Raw genomic sequence first — 19,090 nt, 5'->3', positions numbered from 1 at the left:
TCATGTTTACAGTAGTAATTGATTGTTGGGCATGCCTTCAGATGCAAATAAATTTTGTGGTATGCCTGGAGCCATTCTTTCTTTTATGCGGTATGCTCGGGTTCAGCAAGTATACAGCTGTAATTTAGGCTATTAAAAAGTAACAAACAAGTAAAAGTTGGATTAGGGATTTTAAAAAAGTAGTCAAACAAAGGAAAGTGATGAAACAAGGGGGGTTACTGATACCTGGAGATATGCTAGTAGACATTTGTGACCAGATCTGTGAAAACCCAACACAGTTGTGCAAGCCTAAATTTTCATTACACGTGTACCCCTGAAATACAATGGGTGAAATACTTGCATTTTATTTTTATACTGGTGTCATCATTTCCACATTTAGAGTATCCTGAAAGACTTTCCATGATTTATTTTTAGCAATTGGCATTCTCTTTCACTTAAGTAGCGCAAACATACACCATAGTCTCTCTCTACGCTATACTAAATACTAAATAATGTATCTATTGTATCTTAATACGGTTCTACTTACTTGCGTAGTATGACTGGTTTTCAAGGTTGTTCCACATGCTAATAAACGTACTCTAAAAAATGTGTACCTACTTTAGAGGTGTCACTATTCACTGGACTGGCATATTTTACATTCTGTGGCTAAAATTTTGCGGACTTCCTGGAAAGAGCTTCTTGATAATAACACTGTTACCGAGCTACAACTACTGCTCTTCCTTTCAAGTCACGAACGTCACACGTATGCACTAATTTATTAAAATATTTACAGAATATGTGGCAGTATCTCAGCCATAGCTTTGAGTGGTGGTACATTGCAATTTCTACATGGTTTAGCCATAGTTAATAGTGAATGTATACTTACCTACTATTCAGTGTGGAGTGGGCGACTCCCACCCTCAGTGGTGCTGTTGATACTATTTGGCTACGAACTATAATTCTTGCCATTTACACCTTCACTGCTAAAGAGTGAAGCACTATAGGAATTGTTTATATGTTAACAACAACAGCTTGAACTTCTACCACTACCTGCACATGCATGTCATTAATATTCTAATAAATTAGTGCATGCGCAATGCTTGTGACTTGAAAGTAACAGCAGCACCAGCTGTTGTTGCTTGGTAATGGTATTTCTAGCATTACAAGAGCTAGGAAAATGTCTGGATTATTATCAAGAAGCCAGTCCGCAAAATACATTATGCCATAAATTTTAGCCACAGAATGTAAAATATGCCAGTTCAGTGAATAGTAACGCCCCATACTTTAGTGTGTTATAGCTGCTGTCAAGAGTAGCAATACACAAAATAATTCATCGTATGCTGACAATAAAGTGTATAAATATGACCTTAGTACGAGTATTCCATAATTACATTTTATACTGGGCTTTTATATTTATCATATTTTTGTTGTTGTAGGAAGATGAGTTGATTCCCCCAGTAAGCTTGTCCCAATGATCGTGAAACATAAATCAAGGAGGATGTTAGCAGCAGCTATGGTCAGTGAACTATTCGATAATAATACATGGATAAACAACAATGTGAATGGGAGAGGGAAGGACAAAATGACAGAAAAAGAAAACAGAAAATTATTAAATCCTGCCATCATGGCCTATGTGAAAAGAAAAGTGTTCGAAGTTCACCCTCCTGATAAAATCACCGAACTAGAATCAGACTGGCAGGTCTGTATAGTAAAAAATTGATGATGAAGGAAGAGAACTTAAAAAGAAAGCTGAAATCAAAAGGGCAACTGGGTGACTAATGCACTTCCACAAAAGTGGATAGTAATACACAATTTTCTGTAGTGTGTACTTTAGTAACAATTTAGAGTAGGTATATACACGAAAAGTTTCAAGTAGCTGCTGCAGTGTAACTCTACTTTTATTTGTGGCAAAGAATACGTATGTGCTGTGAAATTGAGTCTTGTATATTGTCAATTTAATATCCACTAGGACCACCGTCTACTTGAATAACCTTCGGTACGACTTTGTGCAAGTGGCTGATATATCTACGGCACACTTCAGGTGTAAGTGTCTGCCAAAACTGCTTTATTTCCTGCTTCAATTCTTCCAAATTATTTGGTTTAGCAGAGTTTCTTAAATACTGCTTGAGCGAGCCCCAAACCAGCTCTATCGGATTAAGATCGGGTGATTCTGGTGGTGTGTGCCACCAATTCACTCCTTTGTCTTCCAAAAAACATTCAATATATTTTGACGAGTGTATGGGGTCATTATCTTGGTATAATCGATGGTGGTCAGGGAATTGTTCCTCAATAAATTGCAACAGTCCTGCTTCGTACACCATATCCAGACGCTCGGCATTCATTATTCCAGTAAATATCACAAGTTGAGTGGCTCCTCTTGTAGAGATTCCACCCCAAATGTGAACTTTAAATGGGTTTTTTGCTCTCTGTTTTAATATTCTTGGTTGCAATTTCTTATGGAAACAAACCCTGCTGTGCTTTCAAGTTGCACAGTACACTCAGCCGTGAAGATAACATCCTGGAAATTTTCTTTGGCTCTTATTTGTTCCTTGCACTAGATCACCCTTTTCCTTTTATTTAACTGAAGTTAAAATATACACACTAACATACTTTAAAGAACAGAATATAAACTACTGCTTGAAAAATATATGTATACCTTACAAAGATATAAGACACGCATTGAGTTTCTAACTACACAGCTAGAGCTAGATGTAAATGAAAATTTCTTGGGGTTACAATGTCTCCGAAATTGTGTGAATCCCATTTAGACTTTCAAAATATTTGTAAATTACACCAATACTAAACTTTACCAACAATAGTGCATGAAACAGGATGGGAACAGCAGACAGCTGGGACTACAGTAGCCTCAACAGGAGTACAAGCGTTACACAGAACACGTCGCGCATTTAAAAGTCATCATAGCTACCCAGCTATCATGCAGTTTCACTGACCCCTGTACAATATCTTCGTTATGATTATAGTCACTGCATCAAGTCATATAAGCTACAGTACATACGTATATACAATGGACAGAAACAAAAAAAATATCCAATTCTGTAGATTACAGGCTTTCAATGGTAGAGCATTTGAGGCTCCCAGGTCATAACCAGGTCATAATTAAGCTAAGCTAAATGTTTTTTCCCTACCTGCATCACTTTTTACCATAATTTCAAATTGCAGTATTACTACTGTTTGTCATTAACTTTGAGTTTAACCTACATCAAAGTACCTTCGCTTTCCCACACGTTCACACATATACAGTATTAATGTGGACGAGAAGTTACAAATATCACTTCCTTTGGCCTATTAAATCACTATCACATAAATACCACACACCTCACGTAAAAGTTGGCAATAATGAGGCCTTGTACACACCCAGCCTAGTTTTCTCCGTGCATGTTTAATTGTGGGAATTGACACACTGAGGTCTGGCCATTTCTCCAGGACAAAGTTTTCATGGCAGTGGATGCTATTTCATCATTCGTGCGAAGCTTTTCCTCCATGAACCTTTTCATATCTTCTGTTAAAAGTTGAGGCATTTTACAGCATGGAAGGTCCCTTATGGTGCCTTGTAGACGAAATTTTTTCACCAAATTGTACAATGCTAGAGGAGTCACAGGTACTTTTTCATCTTCCACTCTTCAACTGATACTCAACACAGAATAGTTAGATGAATGCAATGATATCACCCTGTGGCGAGCCTCAAATGACAAACGTGGCATGATCTCACCACAATAGTCTCCACAACTCTAAATAACGCTTTTCATCAGTGTGGTCGGTTTTCTTTGTAAATTATTATCAGAGGTCTTGTTCACGTAGCTGGTTGCTCTCAGGGTTCACCCACAGCGATAGCCACATATGGTTTACATTATTGTTGCAATGCATTAATATAAGTTTTCAGCCGAGCCATAGTTTGTTCACGGATATGTACGTATATCTTGACAGTAGAGTTCCCGTCCGAGTTAGAGGGAATCCATGATGCCTCAGTCTCCTTGCCGGCATTTCACCCTGTGACAGACAATTCAAGTTGGAAAGTTACGCAGCTATGTGGTATTAGTTATACTATAACATATACAGTGTGTTGTTAGCTTAATTATGAGCTGATGTGACTTGCTCACGAAATGCCCACTCGTATCTCTGAGAACTAGACAACACCTCTTGAGTTAGCACACAACATAATCGTGGTGATGTCTGCGTAAATTGTTTGTTTTTTTGTGGAAATTATATTCTCCATGGGTGGATAGATGCAGCCTCTATTCAAAATCATGCATGTTATCACGCGTGGAGTACCATGCTTGTATGAAGTTATAGTTGAGCTGTACCATAGCTGCTACCATATACCACAGTACATATATGCGCAACTTTGCATAAATTGTTTATTAAACAAAGCAAGGTAAAATTGTGTACAACTGTTCAACACAATTGAGGCCAAAGACAGTTAAGGTTTAATACATACAATATAATAAGCTGTAGTAGCCTTAGAAATTCAACAGTTTCTAACAGATAAGCATTTTAACTACACTAGTAAGATTTATTCACACAATGAACATGTGTAGCATTGTTTTTCAGATTGAGGTCTTCCTCAACAGTATACGCCACCATTTTGAATTTGCATGTTAACACACATTTGCATATGTGACTTGGCTTGCGAAAACAGGGCATATAGGCACAGGATTTTTGCCTACTTTTTCAAACTTCCTCGAATCATATGTGACCGGATTTCACATAACAAGGCTTCCACACACACAAAATCAAACTTACGATTTTACCAGAAATGGATTGCTGGTCTAATACACTATCATATTTCACACTGTACTTCCTTCAGCACTGACAAGTCTGGTTTCTGTAGCAGCTTTCTTTCGACCCTGTCAAAGCCACGAGTGTGAGATTGGCACCATTAAATGGCCATGGCTTTGTGATAATGGTGTGTAGTGAGCTGGGACTTCACAGAGAGCTCGCCAATAGTGTTTTCAGTCAATTTGGAGTAATTTGAGGGCCATGGAGGGCCATGGAGAGCCCAAACTTGGCCTCTGGATTCCAATCGTCTTCTTACTCCATTTTATACCCATATATTAAGACCACTGTCCACCCCCACCCTCCCACCCTATTACTACTATCTGTGATATTATTACCCGCTCGAAAAAAGCTGCTCAAAACAGGGCAAATTTTGGGTATTAGAAATGTATACACCCACTCAGTGATAGCTAGTGAACAGATGAACAATTGGTACAAATTTTGTTTGCACAGCTGTAGGCACTGGGAAGTTATTACACAATGATTCCTTAAAATCGCCATATCTCCTAACAAAGCTTTGTGCGTCGAAGCCTTGTTTTGTCAAATTCAGTCACATATCTTTTTACATCAATATGCTATGGCAATAAAAATTTTATCAATTAGTAAGTATTTAATTGGCCTTATGATGAAAGTTACAGAATGCAAATATTCTGTTCCTATACTCAGATATGACATTTAGTTTTATAGTGTAGTGTGTGCCCACATTCCCTGTTTTCACAGGCCCGGTCACATATGATGTCACAACATCATAATTTGTATAATGCACATCAACATTATGATGTTCAGAAACAATCACAATTAATTCCAGAATCAATATAACCTCCCAACCCTAGTAATCAGTTGCTATTGCTGGTACGAGTTATGTTACAGTCTCTCAGCAGGCCAGCAACTTTCTGAGCTGCACTCACTTATCAAGATGTGTGATACTGTCTGTTGGTATACATGAAGCCTAATTTATCAGAAAGGTGTGCTAAAGTTTGTAAGTATCCAGGACTTCACAAGAAACATGTTTTGCTTTCTGTAAACATGGAATTGAGTCAAGTGACTGATCAGATAAAATAGTAACGCTATAGTGGTTTTGGAATTTGCATACACAAAATACAAAAATTAATAACATCTAATACAAAACAATTAAGAGTCCAGCCATCAAAAAAGGTATGTGGTACTGCTCAAACGTAACATTGTCTTGTGATAGTGCAAGTGATTATTAGTTAAACTTACAGATTAAAGGTTGTGGCACCCATTTCGCTCAAGAGTATTCATCCCAAAAAAAAAACAGGATGAAGAATACTCATGAGTGAAATGGGTGCCATGCCCTTCAATTAGTGAGTATTTTTTATTGTTTGCACTCTTGTAAAGCAACATTATGTTTGAGCAGTACTGTATGTGATATCAAAGACCAGCGACCAAGATATGGCTGCAGTGATGTCATTAAAGTTGTAATGTCATTGTTATCATTTTTTTGACATTTATATCACTGCATCTATTAAATGCACCCCTTGAACATCAAATTTTCTTACATACTATTTTTTATTTGTTTTTGATGATCATACTATTTTTTACTGTTTTAGATTACATAACAGTACATTGACACAAGTGCAGTATGTATAATGTTTGTTGGTTTGTTTATATGCTCAGCAAAGACATATACTTCCCACTATCAATAAAAGATGTATACATTCTATATGAATTACTTGGTCACCTCATAAAAAGCTGTGGTCATGGATATAATATAGTTATACAATGGGCACAAGTGCATTTATACAGGCAGAGCACGAGTGCACATTGTATAAATGTTATGTACCACTCACCTAATAGGTGGGGTGAGTCTCATAAGACAGCTGCAAATCATATAAAGGCCAGGTTACAAACATCGATTGAGACAAACGTTGTAGTGACATTTCCTCTACAGTGCCGCAGCAACCTAGATATTGCATTTCACCAAAGCTACTTAGTTCATTGACGTGACTTATTGTGGAACCACGTTGTAATCTAGGTTTAAATGGTATCAGACTAGTAAGGTTATAAGTATGTTTATATACTGCAGCCAGTGCAATATCTGTATATTGCACTGCGGTCAGTACATTATAACTTATAATGCACCTGTTGTAGTTTGCAAAACCACAACCAGTGCTTTATAAGTTATAATGCACTCGTTGTGGTCTGCAGCAGTGACATATACAAATTATGGCACTGGTGGCACTTTTGAACTTCCCAAGCAGAGTGTTACATACCATAATATACAAATATTACTGAAAATAGTTATACTATCATATTATAGTGGAGAACTCATGATAAAAACAGCCAATTATCCAAACACCAATGTGACTGTTCTATTACAGTATTTTATCAACAGTTGTATGTTCTATAAGGGTACTTGAACAGAGCTCTGTATAAATGAAAGGGTGCATACTTTTCAGTTGTACAAACACTCCTTATATTAGTTTTATATAAGGAGTGTTTGTACAACTGAAAAGTATGCACCCATTCTTTTATACAGAGCTCTGTAAATGTAATTCATTGTATCACAATAAATTGAAGTTAACATGCATGCTGCAGATATTGCGATATAGCACTATAAGAACCTACACATAATTTCCGTGACCTAAGTGCACGCTATAGCATAAGGGTGCGCTATGACCTAAGCACGTGAAGTAATGTTGAGATGGTTTCAAGTATTGTGTAATCAACAAACTGGTTTAACAGGTTTGCGGTCACGTGACATGCCTCATTCTTGAAAGGTGAATGGCCTAGTTAAAGAAAAGTTCTAGTAGGTGAAACAAGACCGCTAGTGTCGCGTTGTGTACCGGGGACAGTGGTTGGTGAACAAAAAATGTGCCACTCGCACGAGTTATGTATGAGCCGAGCTACCATGGACAGAGGTTCTTCGTAGCAGTCCTTCCAGCCTACGGAATCGATCGAGATGGTAAACAAGAAACAAGGTCGTCATCGCTGGAAGTTCATTATAACCGGTGAGCTCATTCATTGTGTGACACGTGTTGCGTGCGGCGCACTAAATTGAACAGAACTGATCGCACCTTTACAATAAGACGAACGGCTATCGAGGGATACTAGCCAAGTTCTCAGCATGTTCTATAAGAAGTTTAGCATAATTAAAGTGACGCTGCAACGAATTGCTGTACTGGCTTAGTCTTGTCGTTAGCTTTCAAGCTTTTCCTTTAACATTGTGTCGTTAGCTTCCGGGCTTGTCTGTTCAAGTTTGTCATAAACCTCTGTTCAAGTGTTGTCAGCTGTTACGCTTGTTTGTTTAAGTTGTTTAATTGTTATCAGGTTGTAATAAGCTTTCACCATTAGCATGTTTATATATGCACAGCTAACATGTGCCTGATTTGCATGAGGTCTTGCTGTGTTTATTTTCTATGCTATGTATGCCACTACTGTTGCTCATGCCTTAGTTAAGTGCTAGTGCTGCATGCTGCTATCGCATAAGGCACTGCTGCATGATGATGCCGCATGAATGTTATTGTGCTTTAATAATAATGTGTTACGTCAATGATTTGCCAGCTGTAAGTGCTCCTACTGTTCAGCTTTCATTAGGTCACTGACTAGGCACTACTTATGCTGGATACATATAGGCACTGGCTAGGTTACAGCTAAGGGTCACAGATGGTGTTATCAAGCTTATATCACTGGCAAAAGCAAAATCAAAAACTCGTAATGGCTTAATGCTATCGCATTGAGAATGCTGCTGCATGATATGCTGCCATTGCATGATTGACAGTGCTGCATTGCTGCTGTTGCATAATGAGAGTGCCGCTGCATGATATGCTCCTGTTGCATAATGACAGTGCTGCTGCATGATATGCTGTCATTGCATGATTGAGAGTGCTGCATTGCATGATATGCTGCTGTTACATGTTTGGCTGAGAGAGCTGTCGTATAATGAGAGTGCCGCTGCATGATATGCTGCTGCATGATATGCTGCTGCATGATATGCTGCTGCATGATATGCTGCTGTTGCATAATGAGAGTGCTGCTGTCGCATAATTGGTTGAGAATACTGTTGTATAAATGTAGTGCCGGCAAAAAACAAAACAAAACAAAACTTACGCATTCTGATTACACTGTGTTTGTACACTCCTCCATATAGTTTGGTGGTAGATGAGGGATGAGGATGGGACCACAACCAATGGGCAAGTATTTACTGGACAAGCTTTCTCCAGTAGCATGCTATACGTAAGGCTTACAATGTTGTATGTTTGATGGCTGGTCACTCACGAGCTGTTGTAAGTATATGAGGCTATTGTGCTTTTACGCTATGTAAAGTATGTTGCATGATTCACTTAAGAGAGTACTGCTGCATGAATGCTGTTGCTGCTACGATTGCACTGAGGGTGCTGCTGCATGAATATTGCTATTGCTGCTGCTATTACACTGAGGGTACTGCTGCATGAATATTGCTATTGCTGCTGCCAATGCACTGAGGGTGTTGCACTGAGGGTGCTCCTGTGTGAATACTGTATTTACTTGATTAAATGCAATGGCATTTATTACCTTAGTTCCAAAAATCAATGCGGCAAATATTCAAACTCGACTACCACTCGCTTCTCGTGAACGATGTTTAAGCCATTATTTTCACAATCACTTGTGGGACCACTCAAATGCTGCAATTATTAAAGGGAGGTGTTTAATCAAGTAAGTGCAGTATTGCTGCTGCTATTGCACTGAGGGTGCTGCATGTGCTGCATGAGTATTGCTGCTGTTGTTGCTATTGCACTGAGGGTGCTGCATGTTCTGCATGAGTATTGCTGCTGCTGCTATTACACTGAGGGTGCTGCATGTGCTGCATGAGTATTGCTGCTGCTATTGCACTGAGGGTGCTGCATGTGCTGCATGAGTATTGCTGCTGCTGCTGCTATTGCACTGAGGGTGCTGCTGCATGAATATTGCTATTGCTGCTGCGTGAATGTTATCGCAGCTGCAAGAATGCTATTACTGCTGCTGCTGCATGAATATTATTGTTGCTATTGCTCTGATTATTACTGCTTCCGTTAAAGCGTATGTATCCCAGACATCAATTGGTTGATACGCAATACTGCCCAAGTATGGCTACTACGGTATCTAGTGACCTCAACTTGATCCCCTCAGTTGCCCAATTTAATTTGTGGCTGCTGCATGAACATTACTATCGCTGCATGTATATCATGGCCCCAGCACAAAAAAATAAAATAAATAAATTATCGCCACTTAATGAAACATTAGTGCGGCCACATAAATGTAACCACTGCTGTGAGCTTAAGGATGCCACTATTGCATGATCTGCCAGGAGTGAGGAGACTAGCGGAATACTGTGCAATGCTCTTGCTGCTGCTTGATATGGAACCTCATGATTATACCAAAGTACTACTGCATGAAGTTTATGGCTCCTGCATGTCTGCTATTACTGTTTCCACTACTATTGAACTACAACTCTACAGCAAGTAATTTACTTCTACTTTTTCATTGCTAGTATTGCTGCCACAGCATGCATGCTCTTCACTATAACCTTGCGAGTTATCACTGCTTCTGCAGACAGGCATGTCCTAACTGTTGCTTTCATGTAATACCATGCTTATGTGACTGCTACACTATTTAGGGACCACCTCAGTTGCCTAATCCCACTCTAATCTTACTAGCTCATGCATAATCATTACTGCCACTGACATCATTATATTTCCATGATTGACCTACCACTAATGTGTAACCACTCTCCAATCTCTTCTACACCAACCCCCCTCTTCCCCACTATATGCTATTAATTATGTACCTAGTGGGTATTTGTATACATCCCTACAGTCAAAAGTGTTTTTTCTTTAGTAATGCTATTATCTTCTTAAGCATGGCAGCTCTTAGATGTGCTTGGGTTATTCCATTTCCACCTTTGCGTAAGTGAAATTGCCACTGGTTAGTTACAGTGCAGTAACTTTCTGTTGTTGAACATGCATATGTGACCACTGCACTTCAGCTGTGTTACTGTACTCTGCAGGCTTGCTCCATGTCCATGCATATGCAGGTCCATTGGTGGCAACAGGCAGTTAGGAGGTGCGCATATCTATACCAAGGTTGCACGTCCCTTCTCCATGTATATAATAACACTTTACTATAGGGTTTCCTTTCCCTGGTTTAACAGTAGGATAGGTGTCATTGTCTAGGGACCCTTTACAAGCTTTTCCATACCTCTGCAACCTGTCTACCTTCTTATGCAATACCTATATAGCTCAATGGCTGTTGCTTTCGCAGGCATGCTCCATACTCGGGCGTACGCATGTTCATTGGTGGCTGCATGCAGGTAGGAGGCTGGGTGCGTATATCAACATTTACCAGCTGGTACATACCTCCAATCCTCAGTTGCACTTTTCTTCGTCAGTACACAGTGTCTGGGTGCACAAGAGTACTTTTGTACTTTAAACTTGAAAGCATCTGCGTACAATATAAACTGCTGCATGTCTAAAATCATTGCAGGCTTTACACTACATAAGTAACCTCTTTAGCTCTAATTGCAAGTTTACTCATGCTTACCAATGTCTGTATGTATAGTACTTGGCTGTATTCAGACTTGGAATACAACTGTTACTGCTGCTTATGGGCTTTTACATTTATGTTCTGCTTACATGCTTGCAAAAATGCGTATCAGTATTTGCGAAGTCACTTAATGCTCACTAATGTGTGCATACATTTGTTGCTGCATACAGGTAGTTGACACTCGCATACAATCAATTGGCAGGCCTACTGTGTACATTGCATTCATGTCATATGTACACACTCCTTTATACTTATGCCATACCTGCACACTCCTTGGTATTCACAGGTTCTCAGGCATTACTCCCTGCTGGTCCTGCAAAACTCCACTTAGTAAGATGCTTACCGCTATTGGTACACAAACAGGCTCACTTGAATTCTCATTTTGTATTGTTGTAATTTTCTATATACCATTGGGATGTGCCATATACTGAATGCATACTTGTGCTATGTGTGGTTATCATAATTACAATAATATTACTGTCTACAATAATATTACTGTCTAAGTACTATTGTGATTTTATATGTGGGGTACAGCAAGCTTGGGCAACTGGGCAAATTTGGAGGAATTTGGGTGAATTAGATGCTAGTTATGTAGCTGTAATGCGTTATCAATTGATGCCAATGTTAATGTTCATGACATAGCTTGGTCTGTCATTCTGGCTGCTAGTGATCAATTGCTGCAATTTGACTTGTTTTAGTGGTTTGCTATCATTACTTGCAAATGCTATGTTCATTCATCTACCCTACTTATGGAAGAACTTACTGCCCGCCCTATGATTTCCTCAGTTACCCGTTATTCATCCAAATTCATTCTCTCTATATCACATATTGTATGATCTATATATAGATATACAGTACAGCTGAAAAATAACTTCACAGCACAAGCGTTTTGCGTGATTTCCACACGTGCGGAGTGAAGCACACACACGCAAGCTTGGCCTAGTGTACACGCATCGGAATGCGTGTCTTGTTGCACGCATCAGAATGCGTGTCTTGTTGCACGCGTGAAACAGTTATTCACATGCAATACGCGTGCATATTTCTTGATACGCATGTGGCAACACGAGCACACGTGGCGGGTTGCATTTAGTACGTGACACTGTGGCTACAGGAATTCATGGTTGACTTTCATATCATTAGCAAGTACAGTAAGAGTCTTGACGTAGGGTGGTTTACAGTAGTCGTTAACCTGTCCTAATTTTGCCATAACTACTTTGTAATACTTTATTACGTTTGTACACTATAGTAGCGATTCCAGGAGAATTTTAAAATTAATGGAAATAATTTTTGTTTAGCATAGCCTTGTGTAGTAGTCCCTGAGGATTTCATAAATGTTTAATTTTTAAAAATCCAGTATAGGATGGCAGAGTTATAAGCAATTTTGTCCTTTAAAATAGGCAACATTTTCTCTGTATCTTTCCATTGAAAAAAGTCTCAAAAATGGCACAATTGAATGAATGCTTATAACTGAGCATTGCAATAACATTTTGAACTTGTTTTCTGTTATAAATGCCGTAACACATGGACCACAGTGTAACCTTACTTGTAAGACCCTCTGAATAAAGGTCACCTCCATAGAAAGCCACTAAATAGTTGCATGCATTTAGCATCTTGCGGATGGCAAAACAACATACACGTGGTGAAGTGCAACCACACTGTACCAGTCATATCCACTCAAACATACAATGTGCATGCAAAGCAAGGAGTTGTACTGTTGGTTTATAGCTGCTTATGTGATTATTATGTCTCTTAGTGTATACAGCTCCTTGACAGCTACCAAAATGGTGCATCAAAGAGATGAGCCATTTGTTGTGCAAATTTGCTGACTTTTAGCATAGTAATATTAAAAACTACATGGACAAAAATGCTCACCTTGGTGTAACTAACATGTGCTGGGTCGTTTCTTGCAAAAAGAACATAACATTGTGGTGGCTATATTGCAAAATAATCTTATAATTGGCATAAAACTCCACACAAACATATTTGTAGCAGGAAACTAACTGCACCATCATATTCCTTGCCCCCAGAAACCCTAGAAATGATCCAATTGTTTGATCAATCGCTCGTATGGCAGCGAAATGATTGTGCCAACTCTCCAATGGAAGATTCAAGGAGAAAATTTTATGCAAAATTTATGGAATTCCGGAATCGCTAATACTATACGTACAATGTAGCTACTGTACCTTACGAGGCACACCAAAGCATGATGTATCCACTGAACTTATATACTGTAATCTGTAATTAACAGTGTTTGTATATTTTACAGGTAGCTACAGCCTCTATCTGGATCAGCATCAGCCATGAGTAGCTAACCGCCGTTCCTAGCCCATCCTCCAGAACTGCAATTATAATATGTTGCTATTATTAACATTACAGTATCACATTTTGCTTCATAGGTAGCAAAAGAGAAGGCTATTCAAGTCTTAGAGGCCGTATTGTCAGCTATTAATACCTGAACAGGCTACTGATGTTGCATTTCAAAGCTATCCAAACTATGACTGGATAATGCAATCCCCAGGGAACTACACTGCGAAGTGCTATACATCACTATAGCTATATTTATAATTGTCTTAGTATCCATGCAGTTATACTGATCTTACCTGCACTGACAGACCTGTCAGCGAGCAGTAAATAGAAACGATCAAACTAACAAACAACAATTAATCTAACTGTTAAAATATAGTTTCTAATAAGCACAGAATCCAAGAATTTAGTAGAAGCCAGCTACAAGTCATAATACAACTCATTAACCTATTATTCCAACTGAAGCAATTCTAATAAATTCACTCGTTTATGTATGGAGTGTATTATTCCTTGTGTACCGCATGGCTAAGTTTGTCATAGGATAGAAAGTTGTGCTGTGATAGGTTAGTTGTAGCATATTTATTATTTTGTATAAACAATTAAGGCTTATCTGTTTTATTTTGTCTTTTTCCATTTTCTATTGATAAGCACCATTGCTGGGTGCTGTGAGCAGAATACTTCGTTGAAGTTCTATCAGGTAAATAATACATCATGCACAATGTATAAAGTTTCCAATAATTATAACAAGCCAGCTGAGTAGTCCACGGCTTGCTTTGTACAGTAGCTTCAGCACTTCAACTTGAACATCTCCGAATTTAGCGGTATGTGCTTCAAAAGGCTTCGTAGTTATAGCTACTTCTGTTAAGATATACCTGAAATGAAATGTAAAAGAAATATACATTAATAGTTTAGCAACATACCTCTTAATTTGTGAGTTTATAACATGAGTTTTCCGCTTCACTGGCCGGGGAAAGGGGGGGGGGGCTTCGCCGTACCTGTCTTCAATAGCAAAGTAAACATAATGCAAAACCAGCATAGCATTCGTACATTAATATACTGTACACTGTATGCACTTTCGTGGCGTGATTACAATTGTATATCCACCTTACTTACTGTATAAAGGAACCGTAGTAGCGTGCATGCAGACAGCCAATTTGACAACCAACACGCGCACGCGTAATGTATATGGTGCACGAGCATTGGAGAATCTACATGCGTGCACTAGTCTGTGTCCTGCGTATTAACGCGTGGCGTGTAACATGTAATTTTATTCTCCATGCGTGCAATGTTAAGCTGCACGCGTTTTGGTGTTCAGTACCGTGCGTTTTTACTCCACGCGTGCATGAAGTTGTATTTGAGCTGTACTGTATATTGTCATGTCATGCATGGTCTCATGTAGATATAATTTTACTTGCTATTATGGTATCATTGTATTCTTGTTGCATGATTGTTGAACTTGTGTATTGTAACGTACACTACTGGCTTTGTGGGAAAATGTTATGTGATTAGTATTAGGAAAAAGAGTAGGCAATGTAGAGCTTGGTGCGGTGGAAGGGTGGATAGCTAGGCTAATAAATGTATTATATATATATGAGCACATATGTGTAAATTAATCCTCTAAAAATGGTGGCGGTTGCCACTATTCCCAGGGGTGGCCCCAGCAACCAACATGTTAACTTCTACTATAATCGACTAACGTATTATTATCGTAATATTATTTCAGGTGCATACATACGTATGACCACCATTACTTTTTACCAGCCAAATTTGTGTTGTAGAAATATGTATAGGTTTTGTACTGTATCAGTAATTAAACATATAATATGCAAAATCAAATTTGATATAAACTACAACAGAAAAGGCGTATTCTTTTGATGTTTTAAATTTTATTGATCAAATTTTATATTCTCCAGACAAGCCATATGGAAAAACTGTAGACTGGGGAAATATTCAACAGTAAGAATATTTCGTGGTTTCCTTGACCAACAAAAATAATAAATTATGTTAAATATTTTAGCTCATGGACATCTGTTATTTGTTAAATGTTCTTTGTCGTAATTTTGACAGAGGACTACCAGGCAACACACTGAACAGATGTAAAACATTCAAGCATTATGGTGCTAAAGAAAAATAAAGAGTTGCTCCAGCAAATGAGAAGGGCAAGACCGTGAGAGATGCCACTCTTGGTGGTTGCTCTAGCTACAAGACAGGATGACTAGCAGCTCACCACAATCCTAAAGATTCAACTACCAGAGTGAAAGGCACCACCAGCTGCCCTCACAAGCTCACTATGATGACTACAGAGAGGTCCATGAAAATATATCATTATGCTGTAAGTAGAGTGGATAGTTGATAATACAAACTGTCAATTATCCAAACACCAAAGTGACTGTTCTATTAGAGTTATTTGTCAACAAGTGTATGTTCTATTAGAGTAATTGAACAGAGCTCTGTATATAAATGAATAGGTGTGTACTTTTTAGTTATACAAACACCTCATAATTGTATTGGTTTTGATAAGTAAATCTCCACTGTATATCAGTTTATATCTAACTACAAGAGCCTTTGATGACAAGCCAGTTCAAAGATATGGTATGCTTTCATTCTTTATATTGAGTGTCATAAAGTTTTGTATTGTGGGATTAAATTTTTTAGACTGAGTGTATTGACAACTTTACAATTAGCTAATAGTGGGAAAGATATTGTGTGAGAAAGTATATTATGTGTGTATGTCTTTCTCATGTCAGCCATTATAGAATAAAAGATAGCTAGTTATTATATGCTAAAGTACATTACCTAAATATTACAGTAACTCATTTAGAGATGCATTAATAATTGGCTCACTGATCAGATCGGTTGCCAATATGGCAATTTCTACCATATTGGTAATTGGCACAAATGTTCTACGAACCAATATAACTACTGATAGTTTTTATGGCAACTACCATTGTTTGCATTGTAGTAATAAAAAAGCATACTTTCCCAGTACAAACAAACCAAAAATACCCTACTTCTACGGTACATAGAACAAGCTTCGAGAAGCCATACAAGTACATGCAAGTATGGTTGTTATTGCTAAAAATATTACCCAGGTTTTCTGAATTTTGTGCACTAAGAATAAAGAACTGAACCACAGGAGGAACTAAACAATCTGTTTTGTAGCCAGCTAGCCATTTTGATATCTATAATCAAAATACGGAGTAATCCAGACAAGTCTTTGTGGGAGCATTAATAAAAATTGTTGTGCTGCCTATAATTGTCTGGCTATCATGTAATAAAAGGCCACACCACCATAGGTAACCAGATATATTACTTTACACTTTACAGTTAAAATTCTGTTTTTTTCAATACTAAAGATGCAGTAGCTAAACCTGTACTATGATTTGATTTACATTTTACAAAAATTAATATGCAAATATCGGATCAGTATAATCTTAATCCCACAATAGTTAACCCTTTAGGGACCAGCGTCTACATGTACATCCAAATTTATAGCCTTATGCAAAAGCCTGCCATCGTACATGTGCGTCCAAGTGAATAGACAGTAAACAAACAGCTATATCTTCGCAGTAGTAAAGATTATGGGCTTCAAATAAAGACTATTTGTTCGCCATTAGTGGGCGATTCTGTTGAAATACAATAATAAATTTTTTTGTGAAACTAAACTAGTTAGAAATAGCCTTGTGATAAAGACAATATTCTTACACAACAACAAAACTAACCTTGTAGAAATCACCTTGTATCTTCAACTTTGATGAACCGATCTCAATGATTTAATTTTCATAGTGTTCCTTAATTAGAGCTGAAAATTTTGGTATACAAGATGATGTGATGCAGTGCTTTATATAGAGATGGACGAGCGATTTTAAAAGAACTGTGTTACAAAGAAGAAAGATCATCACCGTTCATGAAAGATCAACCTGTTACTCGAAAATGTTACATTCTATACACTTTTAAGTTAGATAGTGCTGTTTGTTATTGTTAGGCAATATTTCCACTATAATTGTTAATAGATTTCACTACTTCCTGGAGTTTTGCTAGCATTACAAACCTCTCAAATAAGAAAATGCATAATTTTCATAAAACTTGTGGGTTTTCAGGGTAGGCACTGTATAAATTTCTGTGGTCCTTGAAGGGTTAACACTGTACATTGAAATGTTGAACATATCAATAACATTCTGATGGTTATCAGTCCACACTTTTAATATTCACACAGTAGTAAATAAAACAAATAGGACAAATGATCATTAATCATTTCACCTACTAAATGAATACAGAGTGTCATTTATACCACAACTTCTTGGGAAGCACCCACCCTCAACCCTCAGTCATGAAACCATCAGGCTACAGCTGCATACACTAGGCTAATGTTGAGAAGTTGTGGTATAACTATTGCATAAACTATAGTGGTATCCATTATTACTAACATTATTAGTAGCTGATATATCAGATCCGTTTTGTAGTAGCCACTGAACAATGTCCACGTTTCCTCCAATAATTGCCTGATGTAGGGCAGTCCATCCATCCTATATAATAACAAAATGTACAATCACATCATGTCATAACATGTGTATGTATATATTTTATACTATTGTAACATCACAATAGGGTAGAAACAATCTTAGATATTAGAGTACCCTACAGTGCTAACTATCAAGATATTCACAAACATTCACTATCTACAGTCACATGTAGTCTACAATGTAGTACAGTTGATACTATACAACCAATTTAGTTCAAACAGTGATTTCTACATAGTTAAAAACTGTACCTAGTGTGAACTATTTGAGTTCAAAATGTAACTTCTACTGTAATTAACCAACCTTTGTATTATTGTCATTTAAATAATTTCAGGTGCATATAAAAGTACGTACGTATACACACATACGGCCATTGTTTCTTTGCCATTGTTTGCCAGCCAAATAATGTGTTTTAGAAATACGTATATGTCTTGTACTGTATCAGTGATTAAACATATTATTAGATATAAACCACAAATACAAAGACATATTCTTTTGACATTTTTAAATTTGTTGATTAAACTTACTGGTTTGTAAATTCTCCAGACAAGCCTTATGGAAGTATATTGGAAAATATTCAACAGTAAGAATATTTCATGGTTACCTTGACCAGTGAAAATAAATTACACAAAATATTTTCGTTGATGGTTATTTTCTACTTGCAAAATAGTTTTTGGTGGTATTTCCCACAGAGGACTGCCAGGCAACAAACTGAACAGATGTGAAACATTCGAACATTGTGGTGCTAAAGACAAACAGAGAGTTGCTCCAGCAGATGAAGAAGGGTAACACCGTGAGAAATTCCACTCTTGGTGGTTGTCCTAGCAGCAATGTAATGCAAGACAAGATGAATAGCGGTTCACCACAATCCTACAGATTCAACCACCAGAGTGAAAATATACCACCTGTAGCCCTCACAAGCTCCTTATGGTGAATACAGAGAGGTTGATATTATCAGTGGATAGATGATG

The 19,090-nt window shown here is 37.7% G+C and overlaps 1 protein-coding gene across 1 annotated transcript in view; it reads right to left on the bottom strand.

Annotated features, from left to right (window-relative positions):
- The window catches only part of LOC136259140 (uncharacterized), a 210,484-nt gene that overhangs the window by 142,613 nt on the left and 48,781 nt on the right, over positions 1 to 19,090 (bottom strand). The window contains exon 2 of the mRNA XM_066052563.1: positions 18,027 to 18,125. The gene's annotated coding sequence lies outside the window, so the exon portion shown is untranslated. The remainder of the gene's footprint in view (positions 1 to 18,026; positions 18,126 to 19,090) is intronic.

This window comes from Dysidea avara, chromosome 6 (assembly GCF_963678975.1).
Source record: "Dysidea avara chromosome 6, odDysAvar1.4, whole genome shotgun sequence".
In the NCBI taxonomy this organism is placed as follows: Eukaryota; Metazoa; Porifera; class Demospongiae; order Dictyoceratida; family Dysideidae; genus Dysidea; species Dysidea avara.
This window is presented reverse-complemented; position numbering and strand designations above follow the sequence as displayed.